This window comes from Euwallacea fornicatus, chromosome 16 (assembly GCF_040115645.1).
Source record: "Euwallacea fornicatus isolate EFF26 chromosome 16, ASM4011564v1, whole genome shotgun sequence".
Classification (NCBI taxonomy): Eukaryota; Metazoa; Arthropoda; class Insecta; order Coleoptera; family Curculionidae; genus Euwallacea; species Euwallacea fornicatus.
The window spans coordinates 3,012,979-3,040,218 of record NC_089556.1 but is presented as its reverse complement, the minus strand read 5'-3'; the positions used below and the strand labels follow the sequence as shown (position 1 = coordinate 3,040,218).

Genomic DNA, 27,240 nt, shown 5'->3' with positions numbered 1-27,240 from the left:
TTTCATTATAGGCGTTAATTGGGTTTAATAATATATTCATTATAGGAAATGAAACTTAAATATTTTCTAGATTACAAAGAAAAATTCACTGGATTTTTTCCTTAAAATGCTAAAAAAGTCATTAGGCAGATTGGCAGTAAATTCACATAAATGAAAATAATTATCCCCGGTTTGCGACAACTCAACACCTCTTTTGCTCCTGAGGGACTAACAAACCGCCATCCTTTTTTTATTTCCTTGAAAGTCCTGAAGGTCGTTTGAAGGTCCCATTGAAAACCCCCAGCACCTTATTTAACTGCAAAACCTTTTGTTTCAATTCTGATTATAGGAGAAAGATATTGCTGTAAAAATGTCCCATCACTTTCAGATGGGCTACCATCCGTTTTATCTAGAACCCTTAAGAATAATACGCCTCGAGCGGCCTTGAAAGTTCGCTTAAGCTAATATAATTTTTTTTAATTCAAGACACATGTGGTGCTTTGTCCGAAATTCCAAGTTTCATAAATAATTGAGTTAACCCCACAAGAACTTTCCGCACATTTCCCATCGGGTCACAAACTTTTTAATGAAAAATACTAACGAGTCTCGGGTTACATAAAATCCTCTCATTTTTCCTTATTTATTATTGCAGCAGATTCCAATTAGGTTAATTAATCACGTAGATGACTAGCTTTATGTATGAAATATTGAATAACCTCCGGCAGACAATATCTATTAAATAAACAGAGTAGTTCTTACTAAGTTCTTGTAGTCACAAGAACACACGTATTTATACTCTCATATGACCCATATGTTTTCGTTTTCTTAGTTCAAGCTTTTATGTGGCTAAACATGAATTTTACATAAAATATTCAACACCACCGACTTCGTTATTTGGGAATGGAAATGGGTGGAGTCTAAATGTTTATAAAACGAATGTAACAATCGAAATTTGTAATACATGAAAGATTATTTGAAGTATAATTTTATTTCATTAATGGGCATGTTCAGTTGTAATTAAATTTTATTATTCAATCACGTTTTTCTACTGAAATTTGTTTATTCTAGGTTTAATGATTTTGTAAAATGGGAAACAATGGGATGAAACATATTAATTAATTTTTTATTTACATCAAATAATATTGAGGCAGGAAAATATTTCTCTGGAAGTTCTTCTAGAACTTCTGAAAGGTCTAATGACTTAGAAAACTAATAAAACTGGTATGTTAGTCCGTCGAGAGATGAATTTCAGTTATTTCATGGCATCTACCCCATCCCGAACTCGTCTTAACTAACTTGATTATTTTTCCCGATTTTTCTGAAACTTGAACGGACCTGATATCCTTAAAAAATATCTGAAACGCTTAAATTTTGCTGATTTTTCCAAATTTCCCAGTAACCTGTCTTGATATAGTTTTCTTTAACTTCCAGTATCCCCCTTCACTTTTTTACGTTTATTTTAGATTTTTGTAGATTAAGTTTAATGTCCTCAAGATTTCAGTTCGCATTAAGTTTTTAGACTTCTTTCGCATCGAATTTCCGGAAACTCTCTATTTTTAACGTTTAAAATTAACACTAGCTGAAATCAAATGACGAATTGCTGTAACCTTAAGAAGGAAAAGTAATTGAAATCGTGAAACTGGAATGTGACGTCCATAAGAAATAAAAAGTTTGCCATATGTTGTCTATTTTGAACGATATGAAAAATCTAATAAGAGTTTTTAACTAACGCAAAAATGTAACTTTGCACGTCACTGATTCTGCAAGAAATGCCTTTTCACACAAAATTGATTTTGTTTAAAAATTGTAAAGTATTTCCAATATACAGAGTAATTACAGAACGAGAACTTTTTAAAATTACGTTGGAAATATTTCAATTGTCCAAAAAAAACTAAAATCGACTCGATGTGTCCTGAGACATCGATTAGTCATTACAGTGATAGAACCAAACCTAACAAATACTTAGGATTGGAAAACAACAATTCTGTAACTTGCGATTCCGGATCGTGTAAAACAGTTAGAAATACAGCGTGTCCCAAATATGTGACGGGACTCTTTTATTAACTTTAAATAGAAGAATTGCAGAGAGAAATACTGCGCATGTTTGAAAATTCTAGGAAAATATACAGGATGTCTAAAATAGCCATGTGTTTCTAATTTTTTTTAAGGAGTTGTCCTCGATATTTTCACTTGTTTATGTTCAGAAGTATTAAATTTTGCATGTTTCTTAATGTAAGATTTATAATATCTTATTTTATTTAATGTTTAACTATTGAATAAAATCGTTCTTGAAAATATCAAAGTTATTCTGATATCTGAAATAATTTGGGAATTATAGCTGCTTAGATATAAAATTTGTACGCCGTTAATTGAACAGTTGTTGAAAATCTCCTTAAAACATGTTTCGTAGAAAATGCCTAACAAAATCATACTAACGAACGTTCGATGAGAGACACAGTTTGTGACTTTTTCTGATATGTCAAGTCGTGATTTCATAACTATTGCATCCTTAAATTAAGCTTACACGTGGAACGGCATACATAGTCCTAATTGATTCTGATGATAGCAATACTGTAACCAATCGAGATTCAGAACTTAGAAATATTCTCCTCCCTCGTTCAATTGTTATCTACCCTTATCCCGCGTAATAGCACATTATCTGGGTTTCTAGAAGTATGCAAATTATTTTTTAAATTGCAAACTTCCCCTTCGAGTTTTTACCACAAACAACTACTAATTTCCATTTTAATATGTCTGCAAAATAAAAATGGCTTTTCGTCTCGGCCTGCCCTATAGTAATTACCGCGGCTCTTATGGATGGTCGCAAAAATCACTATAAGCATTCCGAAGTGGATATATTTCAAAATTTAGACATTTACAGGACCAAAATACGGAATCTAAGTTCCGTGGAGGTAATAAACGAGGTTAGTGAAAGAGCGCTTTTGGATTATTGTGTGTAATTACTCAAAGCTGTGGGCCAAAATCCAATCATCCATATAGCGATCGGTAACCCGATAAATTTGCAAACAACTTTCAGATGAGAAAATTGACGAGGGTTAACGTTTCATTTTATTCAGTTATTAAACTTTCGACCTAAGACTAAATCTGTTCTATCCAATAAAGAAAAATTAGAAAAGTTTTCCTTTAGTCGCCGTTGCGTCTCCGTCTAATTTTTATATGAAATTGCCAAACGTTCTGTTGGGACGCGCAAACTATCTGATACTCTGAATCGAAATGCGGCTTTTGAGGTCAATAGTCAAAGAAACTGCCCCCGAGAGCATTTGTCTCATCAAAAGGATACAGTAGTTGTCGGTTTTAGTTCCTCTCTGGCAATGTGGATGAAATCAGCGCTCCTGTCCTTGAACGGTACTCCTAACCTGCATAAATCCTGGAATTATCCCATTTCCTCTGCTAACTTGCTTATTCCGCTCAGTTTCCAGCACATATTCATATTATAATGTAAATTCGGTCTGAGCGAACTTTTGGGAACGTAAAACTATTAGATGACGCCAACCGCGCCAAGAAGCAAGCAATAAAACTTTAGTTTACGGTTTAGATTAAATTTAGCATTTATATGGTATTAACATACGATGTTTTGCGTTAAGCATTTATATTACTGTAATTTTCAGATAGAATAGAATTTAATTAGGATTTCCTGGGGCTTCCAATTGGAAACAAGTACCGAATTCGATGAATTTCACTATTACTAATATATCGCGTATAACCTTTGACGGACAAATGGGCCCAAATCAATGTTTCCTTACGTCTCAGTTCTCAGAGCGGGAGCAATGAGTTTGCATGCATCTATGCGTTTAACGGGCGCTGTCATAATAAAGGGTGTGGCAAATTCACAGGCCAATTTGCTAACCACAGATCCCTTGAGCGAAAATAATAGACTTTCCTTATGTGACTTTTTTCTTTGACGCCCTATACTCACTATGCGGAGTGTTCATTTTGTTAAGAAAATAAATTTCGATAACAACTTCGGTGCTTCTTGATGCATTTTAATGAAATTTCCCAGTGATGCACAATTTGATGAGACGCACTTGTTCTATAGTCAGGGTTTAATAATTTGAAACCCTGAGGCTAATCATCGCCTTGATAACCTGTCTCATTATCCTACACGTGTGCGAGATTTTCCAACAATGGCACCACGTACATTTTGTACAGAAATAAATAATACACACTTCCCTGATATGAGCAAAAAATGGGCACTACGCATTCAGAGGCACTATGCTGGAACGTCGTCTAAAGTAAACGATAAATTAAAATTTTACGAGAATAAAAAAATTTAAATTAAAGAACATTTAGTTTAAAAAATTAAATACATTCGCCATAGGCGTGAGTAAAAATTGGGAGGGGGGGGGGATGTGTCTATTAGCCCGCATTTTCTCCGCTCTCGTTTGACTGATAAAACAGGTTATCAAGGTGACGATTAGTTTACGGTTTCAAATTATAGAAAAAGTGCTCCGCATCAGACTGTGCATCACTGCAAAACTTCATTAAAATCAGTCAAGAAACACCGAAGTTGAAACAAAGTTAATTTATTCAAAAAACTCCAACATTCCTTGTAGTGAGTATAAAGCGTCAAAGCAAAAAGTCGCGTAACAAAAGTCTAATTATTTTCGTTCAAGGACTCTGTGGGTAACGTATTGACCCACTAATTTGCAACACCCTCTATATTTCTAAGTTAAAATAGCGCCAGCTGGTATACGGCAATGTGCCGGAGAGTAAAGTTGATCATGAGTATCGCGGGTACGTCTTGTTTCTCTCTTGTAGAGCAAAGTGGACAAAATATCATTTGTGCGTAAAACGTTGCACGGGCCGAAAGAAGAATTACCCCTTTGACCAAACAAAACCCAGCCGCGGGCATAATCTTCTTTCAGCCCTCTACACGTAAATAACTATTTATTTGGGTAGTAAAATAAATGTATAACCGGAGTCCATTCTCTAGGCAGCCGTCTCTTACTATTTTTATAAGCAGAGGAATGTGGAATTTGGAAACCCTGCCACTGGATATATCATAAAACTGATATATGACCCAGACCCAGAGAAAAAGGGGAAAGGAAAACCATTCCAACTGGCGTCTAAGCTTTGGAAGTTAGTGAAGCCTGGCAAAGATACAAGCCTGGTAACGACGTACAAAATTTTATATATTTATTCAGAGTCAGATAGTAAAAAAGAGATTGATATAACTTTTATTTTAAGTTTTACACAGAAGGAAAGAGATTGGCAATACGGTGGCAGATGGGGAGACATGATCATTAACCTTATCGGAATGCTTCAATGGAGTGAACATGAAGAAATAGATTTCGCAAAATCTGTTTTTCCTTTTAGGTCAACAAAGCTGATCTAAAACTCTTCATACAGGGCATGTCCGGACGATTATATAGTTTATTGAAGACGGATCAAAGTGTGTATGCCGCTTGGTGATTGAAAAATGCATCCGCTCTACTGTTTTAGAACTTGCATAAAAAGCAATCACGTGTCAGATTGGGTAATCAATCGAATTGAACACTGAATTGCACTTTTCTTTCGCACAAAACGACCTGGATCAATCTCATTTCAATAGTGACCGGACTTGAATAAATGATGAAGGAGTATTAATACTGATGTGAGGTTTTTTTGGAAAAGTCTATATATATTAATTGTTACTCCACGGCGGCGGTGGAAAAGAAAGATTAATTGAAAGAATTTGTGGAAAATCTCCGTGCACCAGAAGTGGGGACTGTAGAGTCAAAAATCATGAAAAATTGCTTAGTGAAAAACGAAGATGTTTAACCTCCTGGAGTAAAAACCCCGGTTCGGACCGGCGTTGATAACTTTAAGAATCTTAATTTGAATATAATTTAATAACAATTCAATTTATGAACGGATCACTTTGCTTCTTTACATCATTTAATAACGTTTTTGTTTATGCTACTCTTAGGCTAAAATATTTTGTTCACGGAGTCCGTACTTATTTCTACAGATTTCCCGTTTTGTATTTTGAGTAATAACAAAATAAAGCCACGATTTTATTAACAGTAAGTGCTCAAGAAAACGGAACAATTGAAATTTCGAAGTTTGAAATTTGCAGACAAAAGGAAATTGTTTCTGGCGAAGAACGGACACTTTTAATCATCGACAACGGTTGCTAGTTTCCGTAACTCGCCTCCCAATGACAAAACTTTTAAACCAATTTCTGAATCATTTCAAGTGGTTCACTTAATCCGAGATTAGTTTTAGGTTCCTCCGTCCTTTTTTCCTCTATTTAAAACAGCTGCTCATATAATAGCGTTAACTCGAAAGAATATAGTAATTGCTGCCAGATTAAAAATGCTACGTACTATCTTGAATGCAGGCTGTGCGTTAATTAAATACTTTGTAGCCATAAGCCGCGCTAAGAAATTTCAATTTTCGATTATAACTTTTTAGCTATTAAAGTACCGCAAAATACTATAATTCCAGTAAGAATCTTTGAGCCGCTCACCAAACAACTTTCCAACAAATTAGTACCGAGTGAACTTCTGATGAAGTGAGCCATCTTCCGCTAAAAATAACAAAGCCAGAGCAATAGTCCCACTCTACATCCCTTTTGGTAAACAAGAACATAAATCTGAATGATTTTAGGTCCAGATATATTTCTATGTTGATAAGAGTCTAGTAAGTCGTAGATCCAGGCGATAAAGCAAATAGTGGACGAACCACTTCGGAGATACTGAACTAGGTTGTTATTTTGCCTATAGTGATTTCGGGATTTAGTCGAGTCCATTGGGAAGGACTATGATGGGTTTAGTTTTTTTTTTATTGGCTAGATGGAAAATGTACGAATCACAATATAACAGTTCACAATTCAAACTGGGGAAATTGCGCCTTAATTCTAAATATAGCTAATGCTCTTGATTTGCTTACATATTGGTTTGGAGTAGGCAAACCTGAAAAGGGAGGTTAAAACTTGGCTTTCCCATATTTTACTTAAATACAAATAAATTTGAATTTGGGAACAAACAATTTGTGAAACAGAATAGAGAAGATTCATTTTGGCCTTTCACTTCCTTAAGTTTCAGATTCATTTGTGTAGTTTATTTTGATGCAATTAAAGTGTTGCTAAACATAAACATAATTACGTTGATGTAATAAAGAAGATATCCAGAGACTGGAAAATGCGTGTGAAGCCGCAAGAGAATTATAAGCGTCGTGCAAACAGTAATTAATGTTATTACCATTACAAATACTTTATCGGCATATTATTATTTTTATTATTCCTATTATTTTTATTATATCATTATCGGTTTAGTAAGTTTTCAGGTATGGGCACTAGCAAATAAAGTTATCAGCATACAGGGTTAAGCGACAAGAAAGATGAAGTTTAAAATTTAAGATAGAAATCAATACTTACCCAGTTTAAAAACGACGACCCACTACACTAATTGGACAAAACTCTTTTTGGCTTGATCATTGATCATTGATTATAACCTGAAGTGAGCGTGAACTAATCTGAATGAACCCGAACTAAACAACAGAAATAGAAAAATTTATTTAACTGTAATTAATTGTAAATTGATTGTAAATTCAATTAAAATTAATTTTTAAGTTAGAGTCTAAGATGTGTCTCTTAAATTGTTACTTGTAAAAATTACGTATTATGCCTGTACAATTTTGTGCGTGTTTTCCTATTGATTTTTAATGTCCTGAGGATGCGGCAATTAAGCTGGTCAATGTTGGCAGTTTAAAAAAACTGTCTTCGTCTTTTCTTTTAATGCAATTCCCGGATTATACCAAACCAAACCAAAATTAATGACATTTTTTAGAAATTTTTAAGCAACAAATTTTATTCTTGCTGCTTGTAACGGTTTGCTTAGTGAAAGTTAGGACCACATCCTGATCTTAGAGTCTTTAAGGATGCAACATTAGTCTTGCTGAGCCAGGATACAGTTATCTATTCAGGGTACAGTAAAACTGGGTTAGGGACCTTACATTCACCTAAAAGGCATCCGACAGGTTAAGACACCTGTAGTACTGAAATGAATTCCGTAGCACCGAAAGGAACAAATCGAGGGCTGTTCAAGCCTTATTGCAAGGCCTGAGTAATGGATGCGACAGCAAGTAAGGGCTTTTAAAATATGGTAAAACTAGACCTTGCCATGCGGTAAATTCTAGAAAAGATTAGTGAAACGACCTGGAAAACGCTCGTTCCAATTGTGAAACTGGACTTGAATAAATCTTGAATAAATAACGAAAAAGTAGTAATTTTAATATGAGATTTTTCGTAAAAAATTTATAATGCTTGTTCTTGAAAGGGAGAAATAAACAAAGAAAATTCACTGAGAAAACCTGGAGAAAGCCTTTTTATGTATGAATTAAATAAGTAGATGCACGAAATTTTCATTTTCGTTTCACATGATCTGGTAATATTCTGGCTAACTTGCTTTAGAGAGTCCATTTTGTTTTAGTTTTTTATTGCTTTATGGACCGTAGTTTTATGCTTTCCGTAGATTGAAACACTTTGGCCATGGTACACAGTCATTTACCGTTCCGTGGCATGAATAATGACAAAATCAAGCTGTGATTTTACTCTCAGTAAGTGCTCAAGAAAATGGAACAATTGAAATCCCAAAGTTTGAAATTCGCAGGCAAAAGGAAATTGTTTCTGGCGAAGAACGGACACTTTTAATCATCGACAACGGTTGCTAATTTCCGTAACTCGCCTTCCAACGACAAAACTTTGAAACCAATAACCTGAATCACTTGAAGTGGCTCATTTAATCCGAGATTAGTTTTACGTCCATCCGGTCTTTTTTCCCTCATTTAAAGCGGCTCTCTTATAGTAATTTTTTACTCAAAATAAAGCAGCAATGATCATTGCCAGATTACGAATTCGACAGTGTCTCGCAGCTTAAATGATGCAGTCGATACTAAAGGAAGCTAACTTGCCTCGGGGACACAACATTTTTTTTTTTTGTTTTAAACGGCATAATGAAATTTTCAAAACAATGTCGTGCTGCTACAAATGGAGATTAACACCTAACGTTAATGAAAACTAACTTTTACTTTTAAATTACAAAGTCAAAGCGGGCTTTCTTGCAATAAGAGCCGATGGCCACATTAGTAAACCAAAAGAACGTCATTAAATACTTAGGAATAACAACTGACTCCAAACTAAATTCTAAAAAATATTTAAGAATTACCAGAGTAGAAATCACTAGAAGAGATATGCAAAGGCCAGAGCATTGGCACAAAAGCAGCAGCTAAAATGTATAAAGCAATTCTATTAAACTACTGACGTATACCAAGAATAAACGAAAAAAAAAACTAAGCAATGCGTACAAACTACAGAACAAATAATACTTAAACTAACTACAAATGTTAGGCATCCAAACAACCTGCTAAACAACCTTTGCAACCGAACGCTTTATGAACTCACAAACATGATACAGATAGCAAAGAGACTGATACAAATATTGGAAAAATGGAAAAACAACCCTTACAACTGGATCGTAGTGGACCCTCTCAGCATAACCAGACTCGCAAAACATTTCCGCTTCCCATTCCTTAACCCTACCCTATTTGAACGTTATTATCAATGAGCTAAATATTTCAATTTATTGTATATAAATATACTTAAAATACCTTCAAAGGCAGAAAGTCCTAAAGGTCGATAGCCCGTTTCTACTCGTAAAAGCAAAGATAATATAAAAGGAATATAAATAAATAATATGACTGTTCTAAAGGCATGAAAACTATATTTTGCCACGTAATAGAAACAAATTTGTTTAGATAAAGTTATGTCGGATTTTATTGTCACAGCATAAATGATGCATAATGCAAGACTACTTAATTAACAAGGGTAATAATTAATATGGCATCGTTAATACTTTGTCGGCCTTCTTGTGCTATCGATGACTGCCTGGAAGCGTCTAGGCATTGATTTTACCAACTTTCTTGTTTCTTTTGGGGTAATGACACTCCAAACTTCGGTAATTTTTTATTTTAATTTATTTTTTTACAGATATTGGGTCATTATGTACTTTATTCTTTAACGTCAACCGCAAGTTTTCAATTAGATTTAAATCTGGCGAGTGGGCGGGCGTTCTAATTACATTTGGACAGTTATAAAGCAACCATTTTTATCGGGATAAAAACAGTAATTATTGTTAAGTCCTAATTTTTAAGCCCTTAGGTCAAAATGTTGTCTTAATACGAGTATATCGATGTACGCGTATTGGTTTATGAGACTTCCTTTACGCTTATATTTTTTATCTAAGTTGATTTTGGCTTCATCAGCGAATATTACTGAATCCCGGAAGTTTAAATCTTTACTAGTATGCTCTGCGGAGAACCCCACTTGGGCCCCCCTATATTTTTGGCTAATAAACGGTTCATTACCTAGACCGTGCATGTAATTTTTCCCTCAAAATGCGTCTTCGATGCTTTTTTGAACATCTTTTTCCGAATTGCCTTTCCAGCTGCGCACACGATTTTGAAGAACTTTGTTTAGGATTATTGGTTGTTTCTTGTGCAATCCATTGTTCTTGGCGTTTCGTAAATATTTTATTTTGGGGCCACCCGGGACTTATTCGTGATTCTATTTTCAATGCGGTAACGCTCAATGACGTGCTGAACAGTTCGTGGACATCAATTTCCCATTTTGGCCATTCTTCTTTGGCTGTGTATCCATCTCTGTAGTGGATTAGAATAAGATTATTTCACCGACCATCGTTTGACGATTCAGTTTTATTTAATTTCGTTGAACGATTAAATTATTGCTTTGACATGCCAAACTGAGTTCAGAAAAATTTCTAACTTAATATCGACTTCGTAAATTAAAATTGACACGTTTTGCGCCGTTGTTTCTTAACTGCATAATTTAAGCCGTGACATTTACAGTTACTCACTAAATTGGGCGTACATACATTAAAACGAAATAATTCCTTAAATAATCATCTGAGATGAACGAATTTTGGTGTTTTTGTTGTCAAAGTTGATTTTTATCATATTTTAGATCATAAACAATGAAAAAATATTTAAATATTTTTCAAAATGAAGAATAAACACTTCAAATTGTCGTTATAAATTGTTAAATTGTGACACGAAATTCAGCGTACACCACATTCATAAACACGCAATTTAGTTTAAAATAAATATAAAGTTCAACTTCAATATTTTGTGGAGTTTCCCTGGGGGCCTATAATGACTTGAAATCGTCGCGACATTGATTGGATTAATTTAAGTACGTAATCAAGGGGCATTTCCTCCCATGCACCAAAAATGAAATTTTAAAATCCTTTATTTTTGGGCTTCGTAATTTGGACTTTGCTCTTTAATAGCTGCCATGGATTTTCGATGGGGTTTATGTCGGGACCAAAGGGGGAAATTTTCTGCAATTTCGACACATTATATAAGACCCATACGCCAATTATTAACGTCGTATGTTTCGGGTCATTATCTTACTGAAAATAATAAGCCCTTGGCATGTTCATTTTTTCAGCCGAGGCTCTCAAATTTTCCCTTAATATATGTATTTATAGAAATATGTCTATTGATTATTTCGTCAATGAAGTGCAATTTTCCGGTACAGCTGGCCGACATACACCCCCATAATATCACAGATTGTCCATTGTGCTTCACAGTCGCAACGGTATTTTTATTTTTCAGTTCTGTATTCAGTTTTCTCCATATAATTTGTTTTTCACCTGATCCAAAAAAGTTCATTTTGGTTTCGTCAGAAAAAATAACTTGGTTCCAAGAATCCAGTGGCTCATTAATGTATTCCCGAGCAAAATTTAGTCGTTTGAGCCCATTTTCTTTGGAGATGTATGGTTTCTTTCGAGCTACTCGTCCATTATAATTATTTTTCCTAAGTACCCTGCGAACTGTTTCTGTGGATGCTGATTCTCCAATTCTTGAGCTCACCCCGCAGTCCATTTGGGAACACTTCGTTTGGGATCCTGTTCAATTTAACGCACAATAAAACGTTCATCATTAGCGCTAAGAATTCTTTTTCTTCCTCTTCCGGTATTATTCTTAAGTGTTCCTTCACATCGAAATTTATTTATGACTTTCTGAATTGTGGAACGCGTTCTGCGTGCAATTGCACCGATTTCTTGCATACTCTTTTGTTGTGAAAATAGTTTAATAATTATTTTCTTTTCGGATTCATTAATTTCACATTAGGCGAGTTTCCATCTCAAAAATTCTTCTTGGGCCTGTGACAATTGTGCCGAAACTGAATTGCCTACGGGGTACTGATAAATCCAAATTGTTTATCAATAACATTCCGATCAATTTTGTTGCTGTTCTTGAACTTTTTGTTGTTGTTTGCATGTTATGCATGCTCAATTTTGTGTGAGAATTTTCGAACATTATTAAATTACCTTGCTCTATTGACTGCAATATATTATTTTAATTTTTTTCTTTATTTGAAACATTTGTGTTTTGAATGAAACCATAATTGCGTAAAATTATTTGACGAAAATATTTATTATGAACAAAAGAAAAAGATAAAATTTAGAGCGAATATTCGTGTTCGCTCAATTTTGTGATTAACTGTAAGTCGCAAGTAAAGTCCAATTAATGTTGTTATGTGTGCAAAATATTAACTTACATGGTTTCAGGACACTAATAATAATTTAATTCCGGTGTATTGTTTTTTGATAATAATTTATTTTGCCACTGGCGCAAGCTGGTTTCTTCCAATGCGGACTGCATCATTTAAGCTGCGAGCCCCTCTATATCCCACCTAGAAGCCGACATCGGTGTTAATTAAATACTTTGCAGCCATAAGAGCCGCTAACAAGCTTCAATGCCGCTCTGAAACTTCAATTTTCGATTATAATTGCTTTGTTATTAAGCACCGCAAAATCAATTTAAGCCCTGAAAGATTCTTTAACCGCCGTTTAAACAACCTCCCGATAAATTAATACCGAATAAACCCCTCATTAAGTCATGCATCCACGACTAAAAATAACAAAGCCGGAGCAAAAGTCTGACTCTGTTTATTTCCCTTCTGGTAAACAAGCATATAAATCTAAACGATTTTGGGTCCAGATTTATTTCCATGTCGGTAAGAGTTTGGTAAGTCGTAGATCGGGACGATAAACCAGCTAGTGGACCAATCACTTCAGAGGCTGATACCGAACTAGTTTGTTATTTTGCCTATCTCTGGATTACTTTTTCGGTGCCCAGTTGGCACTATTCTGATGAATCGCGATAGGTTTAGTAATTTTTTTGTTGATTCTGTTGGAAAGGTCATAAGGTTTCCAGCGTGCCAATTTGCAGCTCAAGTTTAGGAAGTTGCAGCCTACGCCCGAATGTAACTGTCGTTTTAGCTTGCTTACATATTGATTTCAATCAGGCGAACCTGGAAAGGGACGTTAAAACTTGAGTTTCTAATACCTTACTTAAATAGAAATAAGTTTGAAATTGGAGAGAAACAGTTTGTGTAACTCAATGAGGAAGATTAATGTTGGTCTTTCACGGGCTAACAATTTATGGTAACGTTCCCAGGGTTCGGATTAAGTTGTATACTTTATTTTAAACAAGTAAACACGAAAACGTTAAGGTCAAATTAACCGAAAAGTGCTAATTCCGGCACTAATTGTACGATATATTTCGGCGCAAACTTCGTTTATGTCTGATCGTACAAAAATAACTATTTGCACATTTTTAGGGCCTATTTTACGCGATCAGTTTAAACTCCCGTATGAGGTTTAAACTTCAAATCAACAAACATTTGCGTTTTACAACCTATCGTAAACTCCAATCTGAGGTTCAACCGATACCGGCACTTTGGGTATGATTTAAATCCCAATCCGCACTTTACTACCCAAAAAAGAGGTTATTTTACGACTGTTCGGGAAGCGCGAATGGAAACACACAACACATAAATCATTTCTGATTTGAATATTTTCGGTGTGTATTTACCAATATTTGCCAATGAGCGTAGATCAAATAGTCAAATGACAGTAGATCAAACAAGGTTGTTACTGAAAACGTGTTTAACCGATATTTTCCTCGAAATCTTCGGTTTAAACTAAGGAAACAGTGGCCCTTAAGAAAAGTGAATCCAACGGGTAGCGTGGATATTAAATAAAGTTAAAAAAAAAAACAGAAACGGTTGTTGCGTATCCGAAACTTTGGTATACAGGATGTGGCTACATACCTTGAAGTCCTAAAATCGAAGCAGGAATATTGCTTTTTGCCGATTCACTTTGCTGCCTGCTCTAATTTTGTTACTTCTAGATTTTTTTTTTTAATTTCATAGCGTGAGTCTCTAATTTTCTCTTCTAATGCAATATATCGATAAATGATGATATCTTGATTCTTACGTATACAATGAGTCCAAATGAATAATGAACAGCATATATGGGAACTATGGAGCCGTGATTCCAAAGTAACGCGACTTTTTCTTAGAAATATCAGTTTAATTCGTGCTTCAGAGTGAACCTTTCCCTGTTCTAAATATCTTTATGAACATAAAAAAGTTTCTACAGTGCTTTACCTTAGAAATTTCAGGTTGGTCCAAACTCGATTCAGCCGTTTTTTTGTACTTTTGCGCGTTATGTTCAGGTTTTCTTCGGAGGGTTCCAATAAAATTTAAATAAAAAGCTTCCTTAGAAAATACATTTTGCGAAATCTTCCGATTTCTTTGTGTATTTCTATCCTTTTCAATAGATAATTTACTGAACGACCGATATGACTTGACTTCAACTCAAGTCAAATCATAAAATCATGCACGACCAGTAATAAACTAAATATGTGAAAAAAATCTCTATCAGTACAGAGTATCTAACTCGAAAGCAGATACTAAAACCCCACTGAGGGTCCGATATCCGATTGCTACATGGGTTTTCGATATATTCGCAGGGGCTTTCGTGGTCGTACAAAGCCCTTCGCTCTGCAGTGCCTAAAGGCTCTGTAAAACTGTTAGATCTGGTACTGTAATTCTAGTAAAAATCAGAATCTGAAAAGAAATTCAGTTTCTATTGATTTCTTTTTCTCTTTTCGCGCAATTCCAGTAGTATAGTGTTATAGTTCAATCAGAACATTTCCAACAGACCCACCCAACCCCTTAATCACTCGGTTCTTTTGGGGTTAATTGCTTCCTTTAATACATCGATGTCATTACTCCTGATATCACGCTCGTTTTATTACTACCATGACGTTCACCCCGTAATGAAGAAATATCCGCCCTGGAAATTAAAACACGTATCATATAAAAAGGAGCACTTTCCCGAAACCGCCCAAGATGGCTTTCAGAATACATTTGATTAATGATGCCCGTAGTGGTAATCGACAGACCTCGAATAATCCAGGCTATTCCAGGCCAATACTTCACACTAAAACGTCTTGTAAGATGTTTTTGGAATGGGCTGAGCTGTCGTCAGTTTTGACGAGTCCTCTAATATCGACTTCATTAAGGTAGAGTTACTTCAATTAAGTGTGTTTCGAAAAATATAGCTCGGATACTTATCCCAAAAAGTATCGGAGGAAAAATTGCCTGACCCTTGAAGCACAGTTGCAACGATCCAATCCAATTCTCTGACCTGTGTAAGGGAATAAGCGAGTCCATTACATGTAATTTTTCACCTTGATATCGAATGAGTCAATCGAAATAAGTCCTTCCTCAGACTGATGGTTTTTGAGAGTTTTTGCCAAATCTCCAGTATATAAATAAACGTCTGCTTAGGGCAGAGTGTTAACGTCTCATTCATTATATTGTCATCGAGGATTTGGAGGTCGTTTTCATAAGTTCTTGTTTAGTCGGTGGGTTTATAGGAAAACAGATGCCTCTGCTCTATTTTCGCAGAAAATCACATTCATCAGGCAGAATAGAAAATGCTGCAATACGACCGAAATTTATTGTATTGCTCCTGGAAGTTTTGCACAATAATGCTTCATATCCATTCTATTTCAGATGGTTCTCTCTCCATCATCATTTTGATACCAAACAACGTTATACTTGTAATAGAAACAATAAGTGGACGAAGACACGTGTCCTAATCCTTTCGAGATTGCGGCGGTGCCAATGTGCACACAAAATACCTCTAATTCCAGGTAATAATGTCTTACGTTCTAAAACGTTGGGCACAGCTACTTTACCTGTAACCGAACTTTAAAAGCGAGGCGGATGCAAAAATTCAAATAAGATGTAAAATAATATTGGGTCGAGGCAAAATTAACAACAATTTTTTTGCGCTTTTTTTTCTTGTAAAAGTTGACGTCTTATTTTTTTTAGGAAAGTAATCTTTCCTGTTTCAATACTGAAAATGAGTATGGAAAATTATGACCATATTTGTCATATCATACTGTATCCCTTCGAGGAAGGATGAAAGGCAGCGCAGTCATTTCGCCACCTTGACGAACTTTTTGGCGAAGGTAAGATTAGCCAAAACCAGGTGGTAAGATGGTTCAGTGAGTCCAAATGGAGGGACGTAAACCTCACTGATGAAGATGGAAGGGGGACATCGGACCATCGGACTTTAAAATTTAGGCACTTTTGTCGGGCGTGGAAACGACGAAGTCCTGGCCAGCACAACGGTGAACAGAAAACTTTAAAGTTAACCGATCCACGACGATCTACCGTCATAAGAACCTCGGAAAAGTTGGCTGGATGGGACACGCACGAACTCTTCGACAACAACAAAGCCGCCCGTCTCTGAAGAATCTCGTCATGGGTGATGAATCATGGTTGTTGTCTAAAAACATCAACAAAAGAAAGAAATTTGACGTATCGCCAGGTGTTTCACCCAAAGGAACGCCGAAAGACGTCCGCTATAAGAAGGCTATGTGGTGTGTCTGATGGGACTGAAGCGGCTACATCCACCGATAGATCATTTCTTATTGGTGGAACGACGGGGATAAGCAAAAACAATGGCAGATTCCGGACGTAACAGCGTCGTCTACCTGTCCTAACTTGCCCGCCTTCACGCTGCAATCGAAACGAAACTACCGCTCAAAAAGAACCATATGGTCTTGCACCACGACAATGCACGTTCTCATGTTGAACGTTGGGTCGTCTAATCCATCGGCGATGAGGGGTGGAATCCGCTCCCACATCCGCCCTATTCATCGACCGAAATCCCTGCGAACTACCACGTCGATAGATCCCTGAAAAACTGCCAAACAAACAAAATTTACGACGATTTGGATGACTTGGTGACCGGTGTCAAAGCGGCGATCGTCACCCGGAATTGTGACTTCTTTGTCCGTGAAATCGCCCGGTTATCAAGCGAATGGGAGGCAGTTATTGAAATCGATGGTGAATATGCTCCAGAATCATTATTTAAATGTGGTTTTTGTTCAATTTTGTTATTGTTCAGGTTGAATAAAATTTGTTGAAAAACGTCGTCGTTAGTTTTGCATCAACCCAATAAAACGCATGCATGCGAAATGAAAATGCGTCCTGAACCCCCTAGCCAATAAACTAGAAAGAACTGGACGTAGCAAATAATTATTATTGCCGACATTCCGTAGAAATTGGTCCCATTTTTCTGGCAGAAAGGTCGCCATGTGCTAGTGTCGCTAGGACATCGTTTTCTCGCAGAAATAAGTCAGATTTATAAGTCCCTGCATAAAAGGATATTGAAGGCTCCCCCGACCTCCCAAGCCCAAAAGTAATTCAAAATAGCAGGAGAAAGGAGGATCGCAGCTGCAAATTGTAAATAATTGGATAGGAGAAGTTGCAAATAAATAATTGATACTAACAGTGTTGCCGGTATTTTTGCGGAACGGTATAAATGTCACGGTGACGTCATTTCCTCCCAATTTCGCCTCCATGGATTATTAGTTCAATTGCCAAAAAGGATTTCAAGCACTAAAAGACAATGCTACATCCAGCACTTCTAGATCACTGCTTTTGCCTAATGCCAGTCACTGCAGAGTAGTGACTATCGTTGAACTGTCTGCATTTTTCCGCTTTTCATAGATATCTCTCATCCGTATGCATACTGATTTTTGATCAGAGCTTTGTGCATTATTCTTAATTGATTATAATAACATACTTAAATTGTTTTTTAAGTTTTAAATGTAGACAGCACTATTTCATTCTTTAATATCGGTATTAATTCTGTCACAACGATTACATCGATCCATTAAAAAAAAATTATCCAAAACAAATAACCATCGTGATATGATAGTTTGAAAGTATATTCATCACCTAAGAAAGGCGTCTAAATAATCATCTTGACGTCATTTTCGTACGTCATTATAACGTCGATAACTGGCACTGACATCTCATGACAGTGATATATAAGATATTAACGTCACTGCCACGTACCCCTGACACATCGATAAATTGTCTAATAATGTGCGTGAAGTTAGAAACTACTCCACTTTCGCGGAATTTCATTTTTGTCCCTTTTTTATCATTTGAGGAAAATCCTTGACAAGTTTCAGAAAAGAGTTTTAGCCATTTTTGAACATCGCGCCTTCTTTCCCTTATTTATTAAATTGAGTGCTTGCCAGAAAATTGATATACTCTGGGTTTCCTTTACACAATTGTTTTCTCAGAGATGCATGTAGAGATATTGAGACACTAAACTAGAAGCTATGTGATTTTAGGAGTCTCTGACTATGAACTGCTTCCCTGGATTTCGAAATTCGAGATGAACCTACTCTAAAGGTACACAGAAGAGGGAGATATGAAAAATAGTAATCCATGCAAAATTCATCCTATTTCTGGTTAATCGAAGGGGCGTCCAATAAGCGTCACATATGGCATGGGACACGATCACAGCTTTGTGGGTTTTTCCACGCCAGTGGCTCGTGCATTCCTACGGAAGGTTGAAATAGGGCCTCTAAAGGGATATTGTTTCGAACGTTTTACCGTTAGAATGATTACAAGCCCTCGGTGAATATTGTTTTAAACTAAAAATGCAAAACTGTACGTTGCTTTAATAGTTTACACATTGAGGACGTGAATGTTAGGAAAAAATCAGTGAAATCTGTATGTAGCGAAAAAGATCGCACACGTCATGGTTTGTGAGCAAATTCTGTAAAACAAACATAGTTTCTAACGCCGTTATGGTCAGACATGAGTTCCTTCTTTGCTTCAATTGCAATATCAATTTTTTGTAGGGATGTTTGAGAGATTATGTTATTTTACATACAAAATTATTAGTTTTTTTTTATAATTACTCTCACAACAGAACTATGGCTAAAACATCAAACGCTAAAAACAAATTAAAGAATAACGAAACTGGCTACTTCTTATAAGCTCAGAACGAGTGAGGCGATAAATATACTTTCACATTTCGGCTAAACTTTTATTTTTTTTCCAAAAACTTATCGATAGCATATGTTCGTATGATGATAAATATGAACAATTTTTTGCCGCTGTACAAATTTCGTTGAATTTGTTCGAACCTTTACGTGCTCGAACCTTTGTTGGAAGAGATTTTTTATCGTTTGCGCCCGTTAGTTAGATATGCTCCAGATGGGCTGTCTAGTCGAAGGGCTACTAAAGATGGCATTAATAAAGATAAATGGGGGTGGAGTAAGGGAAAAAATGCGAAATGACAACATTACCGAAAATATATGTAGCAAAGTTTTTCATGGCCTATTTGCAAGGAAATAAGCTGACGATGCGGGAATTCGGAGGCAACGTTTATAAATATGTTAACGGGGACCTTTTTCCGTCAGGCTAGAGTTTTCCTGTTTGGATTTCGAATACACTTTTAACTGTATTTGACGTGTTGCAAACAAATGGGGTTTCCAACTTAAACGGAACGTTTATCGATAAACGTTACGTGACACCGATAAATATACACGAGGGTATAATAAAAACTTTAATCTTATTTGCTGCTTCCGGTCCTATTTGTATTTTCCTCGCGTTACCTGCCTATATGAAAATTATTGGGATATCCATCCTTTCAAGAGACCGATTTTTCAATTTTTTCCTACTTGCATTCAGCTACCGTCTAGAATAAGCCGTTTTGCTTCAAACAATGGAGACATAAATTGATCTGCCGGGAACAGAATTTTAAAAGGCATTACCTCTGTAATTCACTTACCCGGCATTTTCTATCGTATGCAGTTAAGATTGAAAATCAGCACAATTCTATTAGGGCATTGAAATGGATTGCAGGTGTGATTTGTGGAGTCTAAAGTATATTTATGAGACCAAATTTGCACTTTATATGCCGAAATTGCTCTAGAAATTTTAGTTATAATTTCAAATTTAATATACGATTTGCTTTTGAGGCCAGGAGTCGGGATACATCAATTGAGTTTTGGAGCTGTGAAAATGCAGTTTGAGGCACCTTCACTTTAGTGCCCTTCGAAATGTCGAAAACATTTATCAAAGGGTGACTAAATGAGCTGTTACAGCCCGGTATGTGCAGATTTTTTAAGACTGGTCCTGAATAAATTCTCGAGATATCGACGCGCAGAATTCGAAAGTGTCAAAAACAGGTACAGCAAATTTGATCGTTTTCGGGCAATTTCGATTTTCCCATGTTCAGTTGAGAAATATCACCAACTTCTGCGAATTCCAGAATAACTTTCGTCTGTCAACGTCTAGATCTGGGAGATATTTTAACTACAAGCGGAACCTACAATGGGACATATTCAAAACCCCCAATGCTGAAGGAAAATAAGAATGTGATTTGATAGGTTGCATTTTAAAAAAGTGATTATTTATTTATTTCAAAGTAGCAAAAACATATCATTGTGACTCGATACAGCAATTAAATTAACATTAGTCCTAACACAGATAGCATAAAAACACAATGACAAAAGTACTAGTCTAGACTTCGGTGCCTCAAATGGCGTTTAAATGAGTTCAGAGATATTGCAAACATATCCAAGTTACTCGATTTATCATATAAGTTATACACAGAGTAACGCAGCGAAAATTTGAGAACATTAGTTCGGTTTAGAGCACACAAATAAAGGAAATTTGACCATCTACGAGTAGGATTTGCCCGGAGCACGTTGAAATTAAGTTAACTCAACAGATCCAAGCAACCCAATTTGTTATTTAATAATTTACGTAATGTTAATAATTGAAAATTTGTCGAGCAACATCTCATTGGGGAAAATCTTGGATGGGTACATACCATAAGTATTAACATTACGATATTTCAGTCACCTTAATATGCACATTATAATTGAAAGAAGAGTGCCCGCATATTTGAGGTTTAACATTATAACAGTTTGGTCGCCTCCCCATGCTTTCTTGCACTTCTCACCCAAAATCTCAGCATCCTGGATGCCTCCAACATGATATTTTATTCATTGACATGCAAGAAAATATTATTGAGATTATTGTCGTTACACTAGTTGAAAATGGGGTTAAGATTGGTCTTCAGTAGCCCATATTTTTTTTATTATTTCAACTCTCCAAAGAAGCTTAATGTTGTTGGTGTAAGATGTAAATCGACATCAAAGATACAAGATATGTTATTCATGAATACGTTGAACAAGAGAAATTCCAAAACAGAACCCTTCAGAGGTAGCTGTGCACTCTGTTTCCAGTCAGATACGATGCAATGCATTTTAAAACGGGTTCAGAATAACCAAAGCTTTGAAGCTTAGGGATGAGAATATTTATGATCCAGTCGATCGAAGTCCTTTGGAAAAGCCAAAATATGTTACGCGAGCTTGAACATTGCAGTAAATTGCCTCCGATATATACTGACTCTTTACCAAGAGATTTGTTATAATAGATCTACTCTACAAAATATGTAATGATATTATAGAAGCACAATATATTTCGTTGATTGCATTAAGTGAGTTAATCATGGATTCTAGTAAATCATCTAGTAGAAAATAAAAGCATTAACAAGATCTTAACTTTTAATAGATTATAGCGTCATAATTAACCAAGCTTCTTTCTGATTGACAATGAGGTAATAAGTATCTGTCATAGTAAGAAAAATATGAGAGAAAACCATGTAACCCACCATTTACTTATCAAGCAAATCAGGATCAAATCTTGACAAAGTGTAGAAGAAAATACATAATGGTTAAATTTCTAGTCTTTATCATCCTATGTAATAAAGCAATCTCGCCAGGTTCTTGTTAAACTCATTACCACACAAACGTTTCTTAATTATTGTTCCTCAAGAGGTCTGTATGATTAAACACTAAACGAAAGTGACGCGGAAAAACATTTAATTTATCTTGAAGATACTAATTATGAAATTCCCAGCCTTCATAGCCCTAAACATTAAAACAACTTCGATTTTAATTCTGTCTAACATATTTCCCGATTTCAGCCTATATACACCTCTGAGTCACTATATTCTAAATTAAAATTTATGAAAATAAAAGAGGAAACAGAATCAAACTTAATTTATCGAATAAATGAAAAACGAATCTGTGCATGGTACAAAGGGAGATTAAAAATTGTAAAACTCCTAGTCTTCATCGCTCCGAATAACAAATCAATTTCAATTTTAGATAACCCATTACCTCTATCATATTTTTCGATATTCGCTCACTGGAGTTCTCCATGACTAAACAATAAAGGAAAATATGAATTTTTTGGTGTTAAAAATAAATTGGCGTACCTGCAGTCATAGATTATCATATTATACATTAGCAAGATCCACTCTTAATAATGCCACCAAACGTGACCTCCATTGAATATTCCCGAATAAATCATCTATGAAGCTGTTATTAATGCAGCATTGACCCAAATAAGTCTGTCGGAAGTCAATTACACTTTCTTGCAAATCCTAAGAAAGACATTAGACCATGAAAGTAATAGTATATTACAACATGAGATGAGAAATGTTTAATTGCTACCGAGAAATTATGTTGCTTGTGAAGTATAATATATTTGAACAAAATCTCGAGTTATGAAAATTTTCGTCGAGAATAATTTGCTGTTTGATTTTAAAGGACGAAGTTCTGAATAACAATTAAAAAATGTGTTTTATTCCACTTTGGCTGAAATACATTTAATAAAGTACCTTCGTAGGACGGAGAAATTCCCAGTAGCATCGAGAAGGACCTAAAATTTCGATCAGTGCTTGTAATAGTACCAATTTCATTATACATTTTTATAAATAAATATGTATCAATGTACATTACATACATATTAATACACAATCAAATCTAATACGCGGCAGGGAGCAAGGGAGAAAATCACGCAGGGAAACCGGGACGCGAATCACAGGAGAGCAATGTGATACTTCCAAAATTTTAAAAAATCAGTAATGTCATCATTACCTATGTGGCTGAATAAATAAAATGTTTTACGACTGCAACTGAAATCGAATAATCTTGCTACAAAGCTTTAAAGTGATTCGTTCTTGTTAGATAATATTTAATAGACCGGCTATTGTTGTAATAATTAGATTATGTTTGTTAAATTTAGCTGAAACAGCGTGGCACGTTTATTAGCCTCATTATATGCAACTACCAATTTATTAATAAAATTTCTGTTATTTGAAATGGCCTTATCGGTACATCAAACTAGTATGCGCATAATAAACACTTATAAACAACGTTCAGATAATTAAAATTATCTCTCCAGATACCAAATCCTCCTTTGCATAAATGATAAATTAACCAGATCTTGTTCTGTGAAGAGCAGAATTAAACAAGAGGATTCCACAATTCAGTTAGTGTTTGGTGTCGGTAATGGATAGCGGAATGTAATATACTCGTGTTTATAGCAGAGAGGATATTACCGACGACAAGCAGCTAAAATCAGACGTGCGAGAATCCTCTTTGGGGAACCTGAACGTCTCACGGACAGAAAGAGAACGCTCTATTTTACATTAACCCTAACGACCAGAGAAATATATCGCAAAAAAGAGCCTTTCGTGACCATGTGTTTCCCAACACCAGCTTGAATTTTTTTTAATAAATTGTTTCACTTTGAAATGCCACACCATTTCGCTTTTAGTTTGTTTCGTTAAACTCGGGAAGCCACGTCGTGGACGCAAAAGTTATTTGAATGGAAACTCCTATAGGAACATTTTATGCAATGGCACTCTTTGTCGTAGAATAAACTGAAAATCCACTAAATAAAGGGGTATTTTTGCTGTTCGCTTCGTTTATTTTAAGGTTTGAGATGAAGAAGAGGGTGGAGTTTGGCTATAGCATTGTGAGTGTTTATAATTGAAAGTCCCATCGATAGAACCGAACGAGCAACACAATGTTATATACAAGGGCCGAACAGATATTAGGAAAGATTTTAGGTATTAATAGATTTATTTTTTTTTTAGTAACAGAAGTTAATATTACAGGAACAAGACCCCCTTTAATCCCCCCAAAATTTCATTTAGTGCCCTACTGTCCGTTTACGTCTCAAAGCTCGAATGCCTCACTAAAATTAGAAGTTTAAATTTCTTTCGTTTCCAAATCTGCATTTGAATTATTTACACAAGAAATTGTCAAAATTTCACTTTTCTAATCAAGGACCTACTTTTGACATGTTTATTTAACACATTTACCACTGCGGAACTAGGCGATTTTGCTTGTGAAATTTTCGGGTTAGACAGGGTACAGCCAAATAAATGAGCCACCGTTGTCCCTGAATTATGACGAGAATTAAGATTTTTGTAAAACCCATTTTTCTATCCGAAGAGTTATATTTGAGAAGTTTAATTCAAAAATTTATCACCGGAAAGGCAGTTAATCGTTTGCTCTTCCGGACGGAACTTTGGGGCTAAGAGGCGTAAATTCGTACAAATGAAACCCTTTAGTTGCTATAGAATTCGTTGGATTTTTTTGAAAATGCAGCGTACGTACGTACAACTAGGCACAATGAGCATAAAGTAATAAAATGAAACGACGGAAAATTGCAATTAAAACTGCTTTATGGTTACTCAATTGCTTGCACTTGACTAATAGAAATAGTTAAAATATGAAATTGAGTATAAATGCCTTCAAAATAAAACAAATAATTGAAGAAATGAAGCAATAAATGAGATTTACATTTGAAAGATGAGACAAAGCCAACATATGGAATAAATGAATATTGTGCTGACTCATGTTTCAACAAAAAATATTTATTTATTGTTATTGAAAGTAAATAATTTCTGTCTAAAAATGGGCAACTTTTTATCCATTTATTCCATATGTTGATTTTGACTCACATTTCAAAATCAAAAATCAGTCTGTAGCTGTTTACACTCAATTTCGTTCTATGTCTATCTGTAGTAATCAATTGCAATCAGTGAAATACCCGCAAAGCAGATTTGCTTGCAAATTTCCATTTCGTGATTTTATTACCAACTTCACATTGACTGCACCTACTTCTGCGTAAACGCTAAAACTTCCAATCTTAAAGAGTCTTTTCCAATTGACTGATTACATCAATTACAAATCCTACATATACAATGGACGGGGGAAATTCAAACGAAGAATGACCCATTCCAAAATAACCAAATCTAAAAATAATGAGAAACACCCTGGTCACCGGAAAGCTCCAAACAAATTTGCATAACTTTAATTACCTACCACCCTTGCATCGTTCCTAGCTCCAACTTTTAATTTAAATTGCTTTTTCGATGCCTGTGAAAAATCCATAAAAACGAACGTTTTATGAAAACTTTCCACGGATAAATCCATGACGAAGTCGAGATTCGAACTTTGGACGCATTCCAGAAAACTGATCTGGTCGTGTCAGGAAGCGATGAAATATTGTTGCCATTAAGCGACCTTGTATGTTTACTATCTGGCCTACGATATTCCGATAACTCTGCCGTTATAAATCGGGGGTTTCGATAAAAGGCGAGATATATAATGAAATTCATAAAAAAAGTATGTATAGAGGGTTAACAATGAAACTCTGAATGCTCTATTACTCAGACTGATGGCGGGCAGGAGCTTTACAATGCCCTCTGAAGGGTCCCTAATTAATTTAAACGAGCTTTAAAATGGCCCATTTTGTGACACCACTAAATTTAGCTTATTTGATAATGTATTTTGGATAAAAATTTTACCAGACGTCGAGTAGACCAAGGTTATAAATTTCCCGCATGACATCAACGGCATATAATATCAGGAGCGTCGGATTTAAAATTGATTAAAGCCGCATGTGGCCAACTATATAGAATGGAAGGAAGAGAAGAAAGGAAAGCAAAACAATTAGAGTAATTTTCATGACACTACCGCCAACTAGGTATAAATAATGTGGCATTTGTCGTTATAAATTTCGGCGAAATATCGTGAAAAATAGGGACAGCGATTTTTGCGGAGATTTTTCGTGGCTTTCGTCCTTTTGTAATCCTTTCTGAGGTTTTCTATAATAGCCTTAATTTATATTTTAATTTTGCAACCTTTTATGAGGGTTTCTCAATAGCAGAGAGACACTTTATTAGGGTCTTGTAGCTACAGGAAACCGCTCGTGGGTTTTCAGATATTGCCTCCGAAATGCATCCTGAGTAATATGTTTAGTCCTGGTAAACCCTCATAGAAATTTTATTAGGCCGAGAAACCAGAGGAGCTCTCTCCTAGGATCTCGGCCATATCTTTATTGAGCGAATGTTGTTTTGAGCCTATTACGCGCTATTTACTTATGCAAATTTTTCAATAAATTTCACCATATTCGTGCCATGTATCTCCATTTCAGAGAAGCACATTCTGCATTCGAGGCAATTTTTGTACCACTGCTTTCGTATTGTTTCACTATAGTAAACGCTACTTTTTAATTAGCGATAAAACTTTTCCAATTCTCTATCAGCAAATCGCGAATGCCGTTACAACGATCTACGGCAAAAAATCGGCAATTGCAGGCAAATGCTATGCAATGAACTGTCATGTAATATTACGTACACAACTAGTACCTGATTCGCGTTTTCTGGGAATGACAACCACGTGCGTTGTTTCCGGATTTCGGAATACGAACAAATCAATTGTCATCTCTGGAGATTTCCAGAATTAAAAACTCAATAAATTTATCGTCAAACGGCAGAAGGGCGTGGAAAAAATATTGTACCCAACTGGAAAGGCCGGCACCATTACTGACCTCGCCTGGGGCTCAGTTGAAGCTTTCGTTTCGTTTGTAATACGTTCCTTATCATTCTCGTAATATAATACATTATTTTATACACCATATACGAAAAGTCCGACAATCTTGAAATATCTCGAAAAATATACATGTAGTTTATTAAAAAATGCTCTATCAAACATTTTGGGACCCTTAAAAATTCCACCAATCTGCGGTATTCCGAAGTGTACAAGCTTCTTCACAAACCAGCAGGAAATTGAAGTTATGTTTGTTCTTAGGAAATTGGAAACTTTTTATAACATTTTATGGTTAACCCTCGCATTCCGAACACATTTCATTCAACATGTCCTATGGCTGACCAAATTAAC

At 35.5% G+C, this 27,240-nt stretch overlaps 1 protein-coding gene across 3 annotated transcripts in view; it reads left to right on the top strand.

Moving 5' to 3' along the window:
* The window catches only part of LOC136344102 (dopamine receptor 2-like), a 53,578-nt gene that overhangs the window by 510 nt on the left and 25,828 nt on the right, over positions 1-27,240 (top strand). The window lies entirely within an intron of this gene.